The sequence below is a fragment of the Macaca thibetana genome, chromosome 11, assembly GCF_024542745.1.
Source record: "Macaca thibetana thibetana isolate TM-01 chromosome 11, ASM2454274v1, whole genome shotgun sequence".
NCBI classification, from domain to species: Eukaryota; Metazoa; Chordata; class Mammalia; order Primates; family Cercopithecidae; genus Macaca; species Macaca thibetana.
Window position 1 is genome coordinate 63,296,211 of NC_065588.1, and position 20,714 is coordinate 63,316,924.

Genomic DNA, 20,714 nt, shown 5'->3' on the forward strand with positions numbered 1-20,714 from the left:
TAATTTTTGTATTTTTGGTAGAGACGGGGTTTCACCATGTTGGCCAGGCTGGTCTCGAACTCCTGACCTCGAGTGATCTGCCCACCTTGGTCTCCCAAAGTGCTGGGATTACAGGCATGAGCCACTGCACCTGGCCACTGGTGATGATTAATGTGTTGCTTTTCCCATGAATTAAGTATATGCGACTGATTATCACTAAGTAAAAGTCTAAATACAAGTAAGAAAAAAAAGGAATAAAGACAGAAGAGATGCTGTGCTCATTTTGAAAGACAAAATTGTTAAGTACTACTAATTATATTATTTAGTTGGCATGAAAAATGTAACAGGAAAAGGGACTGATTAATATCATTAGTAATGAACTTGAATTATGTAACAACCTCTTCAAGGCATTGCATGGATTTCACAGACACTCTTTTGGCCACACACATTCCTTGAGTTATCAATTTCTAGTTCATAATGGGGAAAGCAGGTGTGGATGGGCAGGTGACTTGTGATAGGTCATGTAGCAAATAGCTTGCAGAATCCAATCTAGGAACAGAGTTCAACCACTGTCCTGTCTAATCCTCCAAATGTCAATTTATATCTGAAGCTCTTGTCAGAAAGGATTGTACTGTTGGAAGAATATAAAACATTTGGCTGAAATAGGAGTGATGGAAATACTTGAAATGACTTCACAGTGACTGAAGGAGATTATTTCCTGGTGGAATGGCTTGTTGAGGTAGTGCTGAAAATGCTTGGTTTGAGTTCTTTCCCGTCATTAATGGTGTGTAGCACAAGTGCATAATGGGCACAGTTGGACTCAATCTATTTTATGCATCCATGCCTGACACTACAAGAGACCTAGATACTATTATTAGAATATGTTTCAAACTCTCCAGCATACTTTTCTATCTCAATGGATTTTAAACATCTCCAGAATTCTTGAGGGGGCCACTGATGAACTTCCTTGGAGCAAATGGTTGTACCTTTGAACAAGTCCAATAAGTTACTTCGTAGATTATAGACTGCTGTGCAGTGGTGGTTGAACAAGAGAACTTGAAATGGGTTTAAAGGAGACAAGCCAGTTGGCCCCAAAATTTCATTGATAGGGAATGTGAAAAGTTCTCAGTGTTGAAATATTTGGAAATATTTATCTATGGCTCTGCAATAGGAAAGAGAGAAGGGTTCCAGGGTATGCGTCTTCCTAATCTGAAGGAAGATAGTGATTTTTATAACCATGTAGAGTGTATTCAGCACAGAATGGAATGCATTTCGGTCAGAGGGCAAGGTATTTAAGGAGGAGGAGAAAATATACAGTAAAAAAAAAATGTAGGTGAGCTAAAAACATGGAGGGTTTGGAAGGAAAGAAGAAGTTTGGACTTTATTTCCTCTAGTAATTTTCCTCTGATCCTCCCAGAGCAGCTTAGACAATTCTATTAAGTGCTCACATGATATCCTTTATCAAACATGTATCATGTTTATTGTTGTTATTGCTTCTTCAATTGTGTGATTTCCCCATTAAATTCAAATTCTGTGAGGCAGGAACTATGTCAGTCTTGTTCACCTTCCTCTCCCTAGGCTCCCAGCAAAGACTCTGGTACATGGCAAGTGCTCAGTACATACTTGTGAAATAAGTGAATGAATGAATAATGGGAAGCCACTAAGTTGACGAGGCCACTAATAATGGCAACTTAATAATGGCCACTAAGTTGGTGAGGCCTATGGTTTAAAAGAATCATATGGCAGTGAGATGCAGCCAACCTAGGCAATAAGATTCAGGAGTTTGCTGCTCCTTAACTTTATCAGCTACTGTGCTAGAAGTGTCTCTCACCTGAATTCAAGCTACTGAATTGTCAGTGCTTGTCACTTAAGAGAGCTGCCAGGCATGCTCCTTCCATCTCTTCCACCACTGAGGAACTTCATTGTGATCATGTCATGACTTGGCCTTAAAATTCACAGTTGAGAAATTGAGTCTCAGGGGACTGTGTGGTTTTTGTGAGGTTCCATGGTAGTTTGTAAGGACCAAAGCTGACTAGAGTTCAAGTTCCCCAATTCCTACCCAAGAATACTTCTTTATATGCCTTTCTGCAACTTTTTTTGAGATTGGGTCTTGCTCTGTCACCCAGGTTGGAGTGCAGTGGTGTGATCTCAGCTCACTGCAACCTCCACCAGCCAGGCCCAAGCAATCCTCCCACCTCAGCTTTCTGAGTAGTAGAGATCACAGGCACACACCACCACATCCAGCTAAATGTTTTGTATTTTTGGTAGACCTGCTTCAACCTCTCAAAGTGCTGGGATTACAGGTGTGAGACACCATGCCCAGTTTAGAAAGAGCTTATTGTTTTGACATTAGGTTAGACTTAGAAGAAGAGAGTCTTAGTGAGTAAAATGAGTGAAACTCCTAATTCCATAGCATCTGCTAACTGTGAGTCATGAAAATGATGGTTTTGATCCGATATTCTTACATAACAATGGTAAACATGGATCTGTGTGTTGAACAAAGGGTTTAGGATGAAGACTCTAGTACAAAGAACAGAAAGAAGGGCAGGAGAAAAATGGGAGATGGTGGGGTGAAGAGTAAAACATCAGTGAGGATGACATTAAAATGCTAATTGCCACCAAATAGTTATTCCTTCTTTCTCTTTTAGTAAAAGAATTCTGAGTTTTAGCTAAGCAGATTACTGCATAACAGAAAACTATATTTCTCAGGCTCCCTTCAGTATATGCGGCTATGTTTTGTGTAATGAGATTTCATTACAGGCAGCTTCTGAAATGGTCCCCAATGACCTCTCTCTCCTGATACTCACCTGTGTGGGCAAATCCTCTTTTTGAAATATGGACTGGACCTAGTGACTCATTTCTAATGAATAGAATAGGACTAAAGTGAGGGGATGTCATTTCCAAGATTAGGTTACAAAGAGACTTTGGCTCCGTCTTGGGTACTTTCTTTTATTCTTGTTCCGAGGATAGCCAGCTGCCATGTTGTGATCTGCTCCATGGAGAAACCTACATGGCAAGAAATTGATGTCTCCACGCAAGAGCCAGTGAGGATCGGAGGCCTGCCAACAGCTTTGTGTGTGATCTCAGAAACATATCCTTCCCGGGTGAGCTTTTAGATGACTGTAGAACCTGTCAACACTTTGATTGCAACTGTGTGGGATACCCTGAGCCAAGAGCACCCAACTAACTTGTGCCTGAATTCCTGGACCACAGAAACAGTGAGATAATGAGCATTTGTTGTTTTAAGCTGCTAAGTTTGGGTGTAATTTGTTACACAGCAATAGATAATTAACACAGATATAAAGGAAGTGCTATGAGGCACCTCCAGAAAGTTTCCAGAGAGGAAGAAGACAACAGAGCCATTATGCACATGGCTGTGCTGGTTGAGCTTGGATCACAGTCATCTTGGATCACAAAGTCAAGGACACCCTCTAGGGGTGGCAGAGTTTTGAGTTAGAAGGACCTTAATCTTTCTGAAGACCATGTGGGATTCCTTTACGGGTCATGGACTGTCTACCTTCAGATTCCTTAACCTAAACTTCCCCGAAATGGCCAGTGTTATTGCTTTCTGGTATTAGGTCAGTGCAAAAGTCATTGTGGTTTTTGCCATTTGATATATTGAAGCAAACCTAATCCTGACTGATATAGGTGGATAGTGAAAGAAACAGGGATTCTACCAGTGAAAGGGAGTGTGAATCAGGCTGTATGAGAATGAATGGTGGAGACTGGGTCTCTTGCAGGATGAGCAACAGATGCAGGGGTATTTACTGTAAAAAGAAGAAAAAGGCCAGGTGCAATAGCTCTCGCTTGTAATCCCAGCACTTTCAGAGGCCAAGGCAGGTGGATCACCTGAAGTCAGGAGTTCGAGACCAGCCTGGCCAACATGGTGAAATCCCGTCTCTACTAAAAATACAAAAATTAGCTGGGAGTGGTGGCACACGCCTGTAGTCCCAGCTACTCAGGAGGCTGAGGCAGGAGAATCGCTTGAACCTGGGAGGCGGAGGTTGCAGTGAGCTGAGATCGCGTCATTGCACTCCAGCCTGGGCGACAGAGCAAGATTCCGTCTCCAAAAAAAAAAAAACCTGTCACTAACAACTATTGTAAAAGATGGCCTGCATAACACTAGCCCCAGTGACAGTTAAAATATGGGTTCCCAAATCCCCTAGGCAAAAACCTTATTAAAACCTTTCTTTCAGAAGTAAAGAAATAAAAAATATTTCTGATATTTAAAAACAACTTAAGTTCAATACAAAAATTTTGTACATTGTGCCTGGTACCTCTTTCAGTTCCATTTTATTGGACAAATATTTATTGATCATCTTTTATGTGTTTGGCAATTAAAATATTACCATTTTATCATTATCAGTATTATATTTTTTGGTTTTTTAGTTGTAAATTTCCTCTACAACAAATTATTATTATTATGTATTCATTGCCTAAGCAACTTACAATAGTTAATACTCTAACCAATAACACACCAATAAACGCTATGTCAACTTCTCATTTCTAACAGAGGAGAAAAGTTTCTTCTGGATATTGGTAAATCAACAGAGGGCCAATATGTCTGCACCCTTAATCCTATCAGTGACCCAAGAAAAAAATTAAAACATTACTTTAAATGTGATACTGGCATTAAATCAGCTATCACCAGAAAAATACATTCTTGACAAGCCTTCCTGATAATTCTATCTGCCAAAGGCAAGGAAAGCAGAGAAGGGAAAATGCTACTTTGGATCTACTCACGGCCTATAAGAAAAAAATGTGCTGAAAAGTACAAGCACTACAATTTTGGAAGAATAAAATGATGTCCAATATTTTGTGATAGCCAAGGAGGAGAAAACTGGACATAATCTGCCATGATTACTTTTTTATGTGCTAATTGCTTTTTATTACAAAATAGCTGTTCTTTGTTTAGAAAAGTAGAAAACTGAGAAACTTTCAAAGGAGAAAATAATCCAGAGACAACAATGTTAACATTTTGATGTATATCTTCCTGGCTTTTAAATACATGTATTGTGTTTCTCTTATTATGTAATTTATATTATACTTTACATAAAATTTTATACTCTGCTTTCTCCCATTCACCATAGATCATAAACATTTTTACATTTTATTACATGGTCTACTAAGACATTATTTTAGTGTTTATGTGATACTCTATTAAATAAAAATACTGATAGCTAATTTTCACTGGCACTATGTGCTAGACACTATATAATAAGTGCACGGTTGGATTATCTCATTTAATGTTCATGACAATCTCCATGCTAAGTACTATTAGGATCCCCATTTGTATGGAGATTTAGGGGAAATAACTTGGCCAAGGCTCTAAAGGTTAGAATTAAAATATTCAGATTTGAATCCAGATAATTTAAAACTAGAGTCTGTGTTTTCAACTATTACCTTACAGTATTTCTGTTTTTGTAGGAATTTGCAAAAATTTACTTCACCAATTCCCTATTGTTGAACTTCTAAGGTGTTTCCATTTATAAGCTATTACAAATAATTCTGTCATTAGAATTAGGACAACATAATTCTACTTAACACAATATAACACAATATAATGTTATAACACTTAGCACAATATAATATTAATAGTAGTTAATAATTCTACTTAACACAACATAATTCAACAATTTTGGCTATACACTTTTGTGAATATCCATTGTCACTGCCTTAAGATAAAGTTATAGAAGTGAAATTGCTACTTGAAAAGGTATACATAATTCTGAGACATTCAATTTGCTTAAAAATACATTAGCCAATTTGATAGAAAAAGTTTTTTAGATTTGTGTTAATCATTATTGTATTAATGATATATTAACAAAATATTTATTGCCTACTCAGATTTATTTTTGAAATCTCTGATATACTTTTATCCAATATATTTTGTTTTTTCATTTCTCTTATTTCTTGAGACAGGGTTTCACTCTGTTGCCCGGATTGGAGTGCAGTGGCGCAATCACAACTCACTGCAGCCTTTACCTCCAAGGGCTCAGGTGATCCTCCCACCTCATGCTCCTGAGGAGCTGGGGCCACAGGCATGAACCACCATGCCTGACTGACTATTGTATTTTTTATAGAGACAGAGTTTTACCATGTTGCTCAGGGTGGTCTTGAACTCCCGGGCTCCAGTGATCTGCCTGTCTTGGTCTCCCAAAGTGCTGGGATTGCAGGTGTGAGCCACCACACGTAGCCAAGAATTCTTTATATACTCATAGTTGTCACAATTTATCATGATTTTGCAAATTTTTCTTCTAAAATTTGCCCTTAAATTCTATTTATGGTGTCTTTTCATATAAGGATTTAAATTTTTTTGGTAATAGATCAATCTTTAATTTTTTTTTATTTGCTGTTACGTTTAGGAAGACTTGATGGCTTTGTGTTCTCTGAGTTTGCACAAATATTGAATCCTATTTTTGAGCAGTTCTTAATGAGTTTCTTAGGTAAACTGAATTGATTTTTAAAGCCATGTGAATAGCTTAAAAATGAATTCAATTCACTAAAGAAACTCACATAAATACGAGACCTCGTCTGATTTGTACGTCACGTATCTAAGTATACGATCTGCAAATCAGACCATACTCAGCATTCTGGGCTAGATGAAAATTGCTTTATATGTTATGATCTTATTGCATATTTGACATGTTACTAGTGGATGGTGAAACATAATTAGGGTAGTATTGTTTAGATACCGGTCATTTAAACATCTTTCATTTGTTTCTGAGAAAAAATATGATACAAACCCGAAAGGATTTCCTGTGAAGCAGCCCTAACCGTCTGCAGTTTAGAGTGGTTATCTCAATGAGTGACAGACCATTTTCTCTTGCAAAATCTCTTGCTTTATCTACTGGGATTGCCTTGAGAGGAAGTAAATAATTCCTATTATTCACAAACATTACGGTGTTTCTATTGGCATGATCTTTTCTTTCTTTCAGCTACCATTCTATATTCTCATATATGATATATCTAGCATTATTATAAGCCACAAAGCACCTACTTCTCTGCAGTGGTTTGCTGATATTACAGCCCAGCACCGCGGTTATCCTATGATATCCCTTCTCTGTATCTTTCTTGTATCCCTATCAACCTGGATGTGTCTTGTTGGAACTTTCTTCCAGTTTCCAGAGCTGACTTGATTTCCAGACTAAGAGCTGTTAATTTCCAGGTTAAGCTCCTTGATTTTCAGAGTAAGTTCCTTCAAATGAATTGAAAGAGGACTCTTTTCTCCATCAGAGTTTTACTTGTTGTCATAGATGTCAACAAGTGGGATGGTACCGGTGTCTGTGCTGAACTAGTGAGACCAGGAAAACTGATGCAACAATAATTGGAAGATCATGCTTTCTGAAATTTAATTTTTTAATAAATCTGAAATTTGTTTTGGTGTTTGATGTGAAGTGAGAGTCTAACTGTATATTAATTTGCTTAAAAAGTGATGATTTACTTTCTCAGTGATTTCAAGTGCTGCTTCTTTTCCCCCCCCCCCCCCCCCGCCAAGACGGAGTCTTTCTCTGTTGCCTAGGCTGGAGTGCAGTGGCAAGATCTTGGCTAACTGCAACCTCCACCTCCCGGGTTCAGACAATTCTTCTGCCTCAGCCTCCCAAGTAGCTGGGATTACAGGTGTATGCCACCATGCCTGGCTAATTTCTGTATTTTTAGTAGAGACAGGGTTTCACCATGTTGGTCAGGATGGTCTCGAGCTCCTGACCTCATAATCCACCCAACTCAGCCTCCCAAAATGCTGGGATTACAAGTGCTACTTCTTTCATACATTAAATTTATGTATGTGTATGGGTATATATATGTATACATATGTGTGTACACATTCTGTAGATTTTACATATCTTTTTAGTCTCTCATTCTATTTATCAGTTTCTTTAGTCTTATGCTACTCCCATGTTGTTTTTTTTAATATTGTTTTAAAGTTTATTTTAATATTAGTAGTGATTCAAATCATCTTCTGCACAAGTAATCAATTTATTGTCCCTCAACTTCAAATTTACCCTTCACTGAATGCTCTGGGAAAATTGAGCTGAGTCCTTTAAATATTTTTCTTTACCAGCTGGGTATGATGTTAATTTTTGTCCATAAAAGACAATAAAGAGTAATTGCAAGAGGAAAGTGCCTTCTTTCCTGGTTCTGGTGTGCCAGCATGGCTGTCTCTGCATGGCTTCTCCAGCCTGCCTCTTGCAGTGCACAGTGGTCAGCAGCACCCAATGGCCAGCACTTTCCCCCAGCACTATGGAATGCACATTTCAAGCAAGTCCACTCGTGCAGTACCACAGTGATTTCTCTGTCATTCAGTTAGCCACAATCGTGCCATCCACAAGGTCTGAATCTGGGGTAAATTGGGGAGTGGAGGGAGCTCTTTCTTCTAGCAGCTTTAGAATCCATGGCTGCTTATTATACGTGCTTGCTTTTTGTTGTTGTTGAGATGAAGTCTCACTCTGTCACCCAGGCTGGAGTGCAGCAACGCAATCTCAGTTCACTGCAGCCTCTCCCTCCTGGGTCCAAGCGATTCTCCTGCCTCAGCCTCCCAAGTAGCTGAGATTACAGGCATGCGCCACCACGCCCGGGTAATTTTTTGTGTATTTTAGTAAAGACAGGGTTTCACCATGTTGGCCAAGCTGGTCTCAAACTCCTGACCTCAGGTGATCCACCCACCTCAGCCTCCCAAAATTCTGAGATTACAAGTGTAAGCCACAGCGCCCGTCCTATGTATACTATTCTTATATTATCTAGCTTGCTTTACTTCTTACTAGCTAACCCCTCATTACTCCAATCCCCCTATATGGTTAATAATTCTTTTTGTTGTTGTTGTAACTTTTGTGAGACAGGTTCTCACTCTTGTCAAGGCTGGAGTGCAGAGGCATGATCACAGTTCACTGTAGCCTCAACCTCCTGAGCTCAAGTGATCCTCCCACCTCAACCTCCTGAGTAGCTGCGACCACAGGCACATGCCACCACACCCAGATAATTAAAAAACATTTTTTTTTTGTAGAGATGAGGTCTCACTATGTTCCCCAGGTTGGTCTGGAACTCCTGGCCTCAAGCAGTCCTTCCACCTCAGCCTCCTAAAGTACTGACTGAGATTACAGGCAGAAACCACTGTGCCTGGACTAATAATTCTTAGTATTAAACTTTTGTTGTTTAAATTATTGTTTTGTTTCTGTGTCCTGATTGAACTCTGAATCTTTTTCAAAAATTTTATAAAATCTTTTTATTTTTCCAGATGAATTTTACAATTAATATGTAAGTGGAAACCATCATTCTCAGCAAACTAACACAGGAACAGAAAACCAAACACCTCATGTTCCCACTCATAAGTGGGAGTTGAACAATGAGAACACATGGACACAGGGAGGGGAACATCATGCACCAGGGCCTGTCGGTGGGTAGGGAGCAAGGGAAGGGAGAGCATTAGGAGAAATACCTAATGCATGAGGGGCTTAAAACCTAGATGACGGGTTGATGGGTGCAGCAAACCACCATGGCACATGTATACCTATGTAACAAACCTGCACGTTCTGCACATGTATCCTATGACTTAAAGTATAATTTTTAAAAAATCTTTTAGATTTTTCATTAGAATCTCATTAATCCTATATATTAATATGTGAAAATTGACATATTTTCAATATTGAACATTTCCTTCTAGACCAGCCTTCTTTTATGTTCTTCAGGAAAAAAAAATTCACTTTCCTTATCTAGGTCCTATACATTTCTTGTTAATCCCAGATATTTTGTTGGCTCTTTTTGTGAATGTAATCTTTTCCATTATATTTTCTATTTGGTTCAGAAGCAAAGGTTAATTTGACTGTTCTCCTGCAGTCTGACTGTAAGAGGATTGGTCTTCTGCAGAACTCCATGGAACTTGGATAAAGCCAAGCATTAAAATCAATCCTGGCATAATATTGAGGTGGCGGATCAGGCCACTGGTAATATAAGCTACAAATGCAAGACTTAAACTTGTGTCTCGGTTCCAGTTTCTATGATTGCATAACAAATTAACCCCAACACTTAGTGGCATAAAACAACCATTTATTATGCCCATGAACCAGGAATTTCGGTAGGACATAGCTTCTGTCTGCTCCTTGATGCCTGGTGCTAAGCTGGAAGATTCAAAGGCTGGAAACTGAAATCATCTGAAACCTCATTAACTTTCATGCGTGGCGGTTCACATTTGCAGTTAGCTAAGGGGCCTGAGTTCTTCTCCACATTGGCCTTTACATGTCGTCTCTCCACATGGGCTAGTCTAGGTTTCCTCACAGCCTGATGGCTGGTTTCCCCAATGCAAGCCTCCCAAAAAGGAAGAGCCAGATGGAAGCTGTGTTCTATTTATGAACTCGCCTTGAAAATCACATGGCAGTACTCCGTCTGTATTCTATTGGTTGGAGAAGTCACAAGTACAGCGTAGTTCAAGACTCTACACTTGATGAGGTATGTTAAGTTTCTAGAAGAACATATGGAATCAGAAATGTTCCTGTTAACAGTTTCTTGGAAATAGACTCTGTCATAGTCCCCAAAAATATCAACGGAAGGACTGATGCTCCTCAACCCATGAATACTGAGGTGATAGCAAAGGGATGAAGAATAGTCTTTCTGTCATAATCTTGATCATGCTTGGTGAGCAACGGGTCTTCCCTAGGGCCACGATACCTCTCCTAGTGTTGACTCCTGGCCAAGCTAAATCTCTATGTGCTTTTTCAGAATGTGATAGTGCAACATAAAACTCAGCCGTCATGCTACCGCTTCAGTCTCTATGAGTCTCCTCAATAAATTCTGTCCCAGAAGTCTGTTTGTATGTGATCTGGCAATTTGCCTTTGTTGCTCAAAGTCAGACTTCTCTGCCATATAAAAATCTAATTTGTATTTATTTATAGTCACATTCTTGAACTTTTTATTGCTTGTAAAATGTTTTCAGATGACTCTTTTGAGTTTTCTAGGTAACAGATGATCCAAATGATGACAGTTTTGCTTTTTTACTTTTTATTGTCTTATATTGGCCAAAGCAAAATTCACAGGAAAAATTGTAAATAAGAGTGCTGATAGAGGAAGTGTTTGTCTTCTCATTACTGCAAACGACAAAGCTCTGTGTTTAGCCATTAAAGCACGATATTGGTAGTTCGTTTGAGATACACTTTCATTATAATTTTAAAGAAGCACCTTCCTAGTCCTTACTTGCTAAGAGTCTTTTTTTTAGAAAGAAAAACAGATCAAACCTTCTTTTTAGCATCTGCGGAGATTATTTTTCTTCTTTAAGCTTTTGGTGTAAATGTTTTATATTAGTAGATGTCCTAACATTAAGTCATACTTGGAATAAGCTCTATTTGGTCTTGGTGCATTTTCTGGTATTAGATTCAATCAGCCACATTAATCTTTTGCATACAGATCTTGCAGCATCCCATATTTATTATATGAAGTGTTCTAATTGTCATTACAGCCGCATTCCCTTATCTGCGGGGGATATGTCCCAAAACCCCTAGCGATGCCTAAAACTGCAGACAGTACCAAACCATATATAGCTACACCTTATATATACTGAACATATATATACTATGTTTCTTTTTTGTATACATGCCTAGGATAAACTTTAATTTATAAATTAGGCACAATAAGAGATTAACAACAATAACTAATAATAAAACAGAACCATTATAGCAATATGTTAGCATCACTACTCTTGTACTTTGGAGCCAGTATTAAGTAAAATAAAGGTTACTTGAACACAACACTCCAATACTGAAAGTCAATCTAATAACTGAGAGGGCTACTAAGTAACTAAGGGGCAGGTAGCGCCTACAGTGTGGATGTTCCAGACAAAGGATGATTCACATCCTGGGCAGGACTTAGTGAGATGGTCCAGGATTTCATCACACTGCTCATAATGGAGCACAATTTGTAACATTCATTGTTTATTTCTGAGATTTTTCATTTAATATTTTCAGACTTAGGTTGACTGTGGGTAGCTGAAACCATGTACAACTATGGATAAGGTGGGGTGGGGGACTACTCTATTTTCTAAATAGTTAGTAATAACATTGTTTTCTTTGCTCCAAAGTTATTTTGGAGAGGTTTTAAGAAATTATTGCTATTTCCAAGTGGTTGACATTTGTCTGAAATATTGTTACTACAACTTAAATATTAAGAAAATGTATTTGTTTGTAGAAAATATGTATGTTATTTTGGAATGTGTTCATCAGATGAAGCAGGTTAACACATTAATCCCCAAATCTCAGTGGTTTTCACACAACAAATGTTTATTCATAGTTACACTACATGTTGAATGGCAGGTTGGTAGGAAGCTCTACTCTAGGACTCAGATTGAGGGAACGTCCAAAATCGCTTGATGCTGCTATCTGAACTTGTGATTTTAGCCTTCCCTTTAACAGCAGAGGGAGTGAATGGAGAACTTACTCTTTTTTTGAAACTCTTTGACCCAAAAGCAACAATGTCACTTCCATTCATAGCCTATTCATTAGAGCTAGTCATGTGGCCCTGCCTGACTACAACGATATGTGGTCAAGCAAATGAAAATTCAGAGGACAGTAAATACTGCCAAAATGCCCGTGAATCTAAACGGAAGATGGTTGAGGGGTATAATACTGAGATTTACAACGAAGTTAGAGTAAATGTTAGAATGAGCATTTGCACAAATGTTTTACTGTAAAGGAGGAAGACAAGTGGGAGGCATCTAAAAAAGACCAATGTGACTATGGAGAAATTCCTCTAATTAGCTAAAATGTGAAAAGCACATTTTTAAAGTATGAGAGAAAGGATGGAGTACAGGGACTGGAATTACTCTATCCCTTTAACAAAACCCAACGAATGGGCAAAATCAATGAAAAAGCTGTTTTTGAGAAATTGGACATCAGGCAGCTAATGACAGTAATTCAAGAGAGATAGGTAAAACATGAGCCAAGCCATATAATTGCTCCAGATTATTGCCTTGAGAAAGTTTCCAGTCTCCAGCGCAGGGAAGGGGAAAGCAGGTCAACTCTGAACTGAGGAAACAGATTGCAGGATCTGGGAGACAGAAGATGCCTGGAGTTCATAAGACACAATACCAGATGAGACAGATCTGCACAGAGATTGAACTCTAGAGGTCTGCAGAGAGCCCCCCTCTAGCACGCAGCAGAGTACTGATCAGCACATATTTGTGATGACATTATTGGAGGCTGAGGAAAGAACCATTCAAAAGGATTAGAGGTAATACTGCCCAGTGCTAACATTGGGCTGCGAATAGTGCCTATTCCCATCAGCCACAATGGAAAACTTTACAATTCACAGGGTGTTAGTAGAATACTCAGGAAGGTTTGCTTCTGTAATGAGAAATAATCAGCTCTGGATTAAAAGATATTGGTGCTGTCTAACAAATCTTAAAAACCAGACCCAAGGGATCAAACTCTTTACAAGTAACTTAGCTGCATCCCAGAATCAGGCTCAAGAAATAGTTATAAGTATACAAAAATATCCAGCTACAAAACAAGATAAAATTCTTAATGTCTGGCAGTCAATAAATAATTATGAGGCATGGGCCGGGTGCGGTGGCTCACACCTGTAATCCCAGCACTTTGGGAGGCCGAGGTGAGTGGATCACAAGGTCAGGAGATTGAGACCATCCTGGCTAACATGGTGAAACTTTGTCTGTACTAAAAATACAAAAAATAAGGTGGGCATGGTGGCATGCGCCTATAGTCCCAGCTACTTAGGAGGCTGAGGCAGGAGAATTGCTTGAACCCAGGAGGCGGAGCTTGCGGTGAGCTGAGATCACACCAGTGCACTCTAGCCTGGGCGACACAGCAAGGCTCTGTCTCAAAAATAAATCAATGAATAAATACATAAATAAATAATAAAAAAATTACTAGGCATGAAAAAGCGGGAAAATATAACCCATAGTGAGGAGGAAAATTAATAACTGAAACTGAACCAGTACTGACACAGATGTTAGAATTAGCAGACGAGGACATTAAAAGTTAATGCAACAGTATCCCTTGTGTTCAAGACATTAAGTAGACACAGGCAAGGTATAAAAAAGACCCAAATCAAGTTTCTAGAGATAAAAATACAATGTCTGAAATAAAAAATGCCCTGGATGGGATTAATTAATGGTAGATCAGACACTGCAAAGGAAAAGTTTAATGAATTTAAAAATATAAAACAATGGAAACTATTCGAAGTGAAAAACACAGAAAGAAGTTTAAAAAGTGAACATGGCGTCATTGTATTGTGGGACAACTTTAAGCAACTTAATATATGTATCACTAGTCTCCAAAGTTAAGCAGATGGAGGAAAGAAGAAATATTTGAAAAAAATGGTAGGAAACTTTCCAAATTTCATGAAAACTGTAAACCCATAAATCCAAAAGCTAAGTAAACCACAAACACAAGAGCCATAATGATAGCTATACCCTGGCACATTATAATAATTATTATTTTTAAATAATAATCTGGACCGGGCGTGGTGGCTCATGCTTGTAATCCCAGCACTTTGGGAGGCCTAGGCGGGTGGATCACCTAAGGTCAGGAGTTCAAGACCAACCTGATCAACATGGAGAAACCCCATCTCTACTAAAAATACAAAATTAGCTGAGTGTGGTGGCACATGCCTGTAATCCCAGCTACTTGGGAGGCTGAGGCAGGAGAATCGCTTGAACCTGGGAGGCAGAGGTTGCGGTGGGCCAAGATTGCGCGCCATTGCATTCTAGCCTGGGCAACAAAAGCGAAACTACGTCTCAAAAAAAAAATGATAATAATAATCTGATTTTTATTTTTATTTTATTTTGTTTTAAGTTTGGGGGTACATGCGCAGGATGTGCAGGTTTGTTACATAGGAAAATGTGGCACATTATAATTAATTTTCTCAAAACCAGTGGTAAAAAGAAAAAGTTTAAAAACAACCTGAAAGAGACATATTATGTACAGAGGAAAACAGATAAGGATGACAGCAGATTTCTTGTTAGAGACAGCATATGTGAGAGGACAGAGGATAAAAATCTTTAAAGTAGAAAGAAAACCTTTCAATCTAGACTCCTCTATTCAGCAAACATACCTGTCAATAATGAAGATAAGATTAAAAGCTTTAATCCGCATCAGTCCCTATCTACAAGAAATGTTAAAGAAAGTACTTCAGGCCAGAAGGTAAATAATTCTGTGCAGAAACACGGATTTACACAATGGAATGAAGAGTGCTCAAAATTGTTAATTATCCTCATGGACAAAAATTGCTAGAACAGCTCTTTATATCACATTTAGACAAGATAAAAGTCTAGCCAAAGTAAAGATGTCCATCTTTTCTGGCATATTACTTCAAGGGCAGAAATCTTTTCCCATAAGCAACTCCCATAAATATCTGTGGACCTTCCCTTAAGTCACAGTGGCCAGCACTGCAGGACCATTATATTTGGCTTAAATTTAGGATTTACTCCAGATTCAAGTGGGAAGGAATTGACAACTGAACTAAATTGGAACTCAAGAAGAAAAAGAGGAAAATGGCTATTAGGCAGGCAAACAGCATTGTCTGCTATTGAGGCCGTGACTTCTATATAGTTGTCTATATCTATCTTTAGTGTCCAGTCCTGGGTGATGAGGGTCTAAATAACTAAATTACTTATATGTATATAAAAATTTCTGTGAAAATTGGATCATAGTATAAACACAGGTTTGAAATCTGCGTTTTTAGTATGTTGTAAATATTTCCTCCATCACTAAATATGTTCCAACAGTTTAAATTTAATAGGTTTATAGCATTCTATTGAATAGATGTATCATAATTCATTTAACATAACTTATAATCTTGATGTTGAACACTTAAATTGCTATGAATTATTGACAGCTGAATGATAAATATCCTTCTAGACATAGCTGTGTGCACATCACTAATTGTTTCCTTAAGATAAATTATTTAAAGAAGAAAAACAGGATCAAAGGTGTAGATCAAGTATTTCCCTATAGCAAGGTTATACAGGATTACTTTCCCACCACCAGATTGGGATAATATCACCCTTACCTATACTAGCTATTGAATTTTTCCAATTTGATAGGCAAAATGTATCTTTTCATTGCTTCAATTTTTTTACTACATTGACTACCAATGAGGTGAACTATGTGTTCCTATGTTTTAACAACATTTGTATTTCTCCTTTTGTGGGTTGCTTATTCAATATTCTTTGCCTCCTAAATACAATGGCATTGTAATGCAAACAAACAAAATACGAAAGGAAGAACACATTATTTAAGACACATTAAAGAACAGCATAGAGCCGGGCACAGTGGCTCATGCCTGTAATCCCAGCACTTTGGGAGGCCGAGGCAGGCGGATCACGAGGTCAAGAGATCAAGACCATCCTGGCTAACACGGTGAAACCCCATCTCTACTAAAAATACAAAAACGTTAGCCGTATTTGGTAGCAGGTGCCTGTAGTCCCAGCTATTCAGGAGGCTGAGGCAGGAGACTGGCATGAACCCGGGAGGCGGAACTTGCAGTGAGTTGACATTGCGCCACTGTACTCCAGCCTGGGGACAGAGTGAGACTCCATCTCAAAAAAAAAGAAAAACAGAAAAAAAAGAAAAGAACAGCATAGACCAAATTACATTACCAGAAAGGCAAACGGCCAGAAATAATGGAGGCTTATAAAAAATAATACAGGGCACGCATTGAAGCTAGCTAAAGGAGAAGAATAAGAATAGATTGATTTTACTTTATATTCTCTGTGATGGATATTGACAACCAGACTGGATATATAGATTAGACATTGATTGGAAAGAACTGAAATCCTACCTAGATTAAGAGTTATCAGAGAGACCTTACTTTCAAGTAAGTTTAACCCTGTGGTACTCATGGAATTAATTCTCAAAAGTACTAGTACTATGGATTAGATAGCTGATCTTTAAGGAATCTTGCAAAATATGAGAGTTCCTAAATATTTGGAAACTGGTAACTATTACCTTGAGTTTTATAAAATAAAAAAAAGTAGAATTTGCATAATTTAAGACACCAGTGCTAAACGAGATATGTAGAGTCTCATCTGATTAGATAAGTGACCCCCAATACTGGAGTCTGGTGGAGTACTACAGGAATAGGCTCTCGGTTTATCCTGTTCATAATATAGTTTGCAACGAACACAATAAAATTTAATGAGAACATATGTGCTCAACTGAAAATAAGTCATATGAAAATCATATGGAAATAATGGAAATAAATTGTCCAAATTATATAAACTGCTTATTTACAGGACTGGGGATAGAAGGGTAAGTGTAGAATGCTTAGAAAAATGTACGTTAGGTCTAATATGGCATAGATTATTTAAATAGCAGGAAAAGTGATTTTAAAAATATATTTTAGAGCTATAAATAAACAACTCCACTTTAGAGGGGGTAAAAAACTACCAAGATTATCTCTTCAAAGCCTTCATTTTACAGTTGTCAAAACAGATGTCAAGAGAGGTAAAGTGCCTTTCCCACACTCCCAGTAAGTTAGCTGCATGATTTAATTCTTTATCATCTATCATGTTGGTATTCTCTCTCTCTCGATTACTGTCTTTCAGGATCCAATCTTCTGGGAAAGGATGAAGTTTCCTCTGCTGAATGCAATTGATCTTTTCCGAGGAAAAATATAGTCACTGTCTCGGACTGAAACAGGAATTTTCAACTGGATTGAGGATTTCTGGGGAAAGAAAACTAAATCAATGATTGGCCCAGTCTGTCAGACTATTAGCATCATTTGATCCCTGCCCTGTGAGCTCCATTCCCTCCTCCTGATGAAAAGGCATTCTCCTATCCAGACGGATCCTCATCTGCCTGTCTGGTCTCTCTGACCTCATCTGCAATAAGCCTTCCACCATTCACTGTGCTCCAAAGACACTGGCATTTGCTCTCTTCCTCCAACAAAGCCGTCCTGGTAAACCTTTCTCTATACATGCGGTTCCTTTGTCTGAAAGCTCTGCCACCAAGTCTTTGGATGACAGGCTAGAGGTTTCAGCTTAGCTGTCACCTCCCCAAAGAAGTCTTCCTTGATGATTCATCCTAAAGTACCTGTCCACCTTCCAGACAACTCTCCATTCCATTATTGTTTGACTTTTTTCATAGAATTTTTCGCCATTTGAGATAGTATTTTTCTTTTAATTCATGTATGTATTTATTGCTTGTCCCTCTACACATTCTAAAATAAAAACATAAGAAGAACAAGGTCCTTTGATAGTGTTTACTGCCGGATCTGCAGTGCCTAGAAGAGTAGCTGGCTCATGAGAAGAGCTCAATAAATATTTGTTAAATAAATGAATGAATGAAGTTGCTACTTAGACTATCTGTCCTTTTTAAGTTGGCATTGTAATAGTTGGCTTTATTTGAGCCCCATATTATGTGCATACATATAAGAAGCAGGCAGAGTAAAGGGACTCCTTTTGCTAAACTAGTTACTATTTAACTAGTACATACCTTTGTACCTGAAATAGAAGCCAGAATTTCAGAGCTTGAAGAACTTCAAGAATCATGAAGATGATGATGATGACAGTGATGATAATGATGATGATAAATAACTGAAACCCAGAGGAGTGAAGTCAGTAGTTCAAATTGACACAGATATTTTCAGCTGAAGTTGAGACATAATCCAGGTTTCTGGACTTCCAATACCATGCTTTTTCTATTGAACTAAACTCCCTTTATAAACTAAGAGACTACATACCAACTAACAATGATGGAAAGGATGACAGATGGTAGAAGAAAGTCAGAAAAAAACAAATGATTAGCAATGTCTGCCACAAGCGCAGAATCAAGAAATGGTGATACACACTAACTGTAGTCTAGAAGAGAGGAAGAATGTCCAGCAGCTTATAATATCATAAATCAGGAAACCCTAATGGAGAAAGGCATTACAATTATAAAGGGTATGGGATTTTTCTTCAGAGGAGGAGAGCTGTAAGCCTCCTATAGCAAAGCTATCCTGTGTGAGAAGCTTTGAGGGTTTTTGTCGTTGCCCATTTATTTAGGTAAATCAAATCAATTTTCAATTCTCATGGATGATCTCCTCCTAGGAGAAATGTGATGCAAATGGAAAAAGCCATGATTTTTCACAACCGTCACATAAAATTGTGTCTTTTATATGCATGTCAGAGTTATAAAACTATAGCTAAACATGGATATAGGACTGAATTCATTCAACTTGACTTGTGTAGAGAGGATGCTATTAGATAAGATAGATATATGTACTCTGTAAGAACTCTATGCTCTAAAATTACTGTTTGCAAGTACCTCAAACTACCTTCAAGAAGTAACAATCTCATAACTTGCATTTTTGGCAGGATTTTTTTTTAAGTTCATAAATTATTAAACATGGAATCTTTTTTATATTATTTTGTAAAGATGGAGACTGCATTTACATTTTTGCCATACTTTCATTAGCTCTAGAGTGAGACGACTGTCTTCAAAATGATAAATTTCAAAGTGTTACTTGCTTACCACAGTATTTTGGACAGAAATTAAGGAGGAGAGGTTATATTATTCAATAGAAGCTTGGAAATAGATAGCTTAGTTCTCTCAAACAGTACATGTATAGGTGTGGGGTAAGCTGGGAATTTGGTCATCATATGGATGTGGAGGGAACCCCTTACTTCACTCTATATTGTCAGTACTGAGAGAAATGTCCAGCTGCATTCAAGGACACCAGCGCACTTTTTTGAGAAGAAAGTGAGAAGCAACATCAACAACACCAGGCATGGAATTTTAGATCCTTATTAGCAATGGCAGCCTGAAATAGTCATTTAACTTCTAAGTATATTGATGATAATGATAACGCTCTGGCTCTCTCAGAAGGTTGTTATAAGTATCAAAGGGGCTAACATCCATGAAGGTGCTTCATAAACTACAAATTACTATATAAATGTATTTTGGTATGAAAGAAAGACCTGGCTGGGTATACCGGGGTAAGGTTAAGAATTCAGACAACTTTCAGTATAACTGACAGGGAGCCCTCTGTGTTTGTTTAATTCTGCTCTTTCAGAATTATATGTATATATATATATGTAAAATGTCTTAGTCTGTTTGGGCTGTTATAACAGAAATATCTTAAACTGGGCAATTTATGAATAATAGAAATTTCTTTCTCACAGTTCTGGAGGCTAGGAAGTCCAAGATTAGGTCTCCGGCAGACCTGGTGTCTGGTGAGGGCTTGCTCTCTTTTCCAAGATGGCGCCTTCTTGCTGCATCCTCACCGGAAGGAAGCGAGGAATGGGGTATCTTCACATGGCAGAAGGGCAAAGAGGGCAACAGGTACAAGCTTGCTCCCTCAAGCCTTTTTATAAGAGCATGAATATCATCCATTAGGGTAGTGCCCTCATGGCCTAATCATCTTGTGAAGACCCTCCCTCTTAATACTGTTGCACTGGGGATTAAGCTTCAACATGAATTTTGGACATTCAAACCATAGCGCATATATATATATAAAATATAATATATATTTTTATATATATTTATATATATAATATATATATTATATATTTTTGAATATATTCTTTGAAAAGTCTAGACTCTGTTCTTTGAAAAGTCTAGACTCAAGATACCCCAGGAACAATGAGTATACCTAAAGTATACTCATTTTTAGTTTCTAATATCATTTTCCACTAAAAGGAACCAGGGTACTTTGGAGAGATGGCTGATTTCAGGACGAGGGCAGAGAAAATAAAATGTAAGCCTGGTACATCTTATGTGAGAAGGTAAGTAAGTAATTATGAGCCTTGTCAA

General features: G+C 38.0%; 1 long non-coding RNA gene across 1 annotated transcript; it reads right to left on the bottom strand.

Moving 5' to 3' along the window:
- Window positions 1-17,419: 17,419 nt before the first annotated feature.
- Window positions 17,420-20,126, bottom strand: LOC126930108 (uncharacterized). Its single transcript, XR_007717452.1, has 3 exons — window positions 20,082-20,126; window positions 18,414-18,514; window positions 17,420-17,643 (listed from the first exon to the last, which is right to left on the bottom strand). It is a non-coding gene; the product is annotated as an uncharacterized LOC126930108 (long non-coding RNA).
- Window positions 20,127-20,714: the final 588 nt, after the last annotated feature.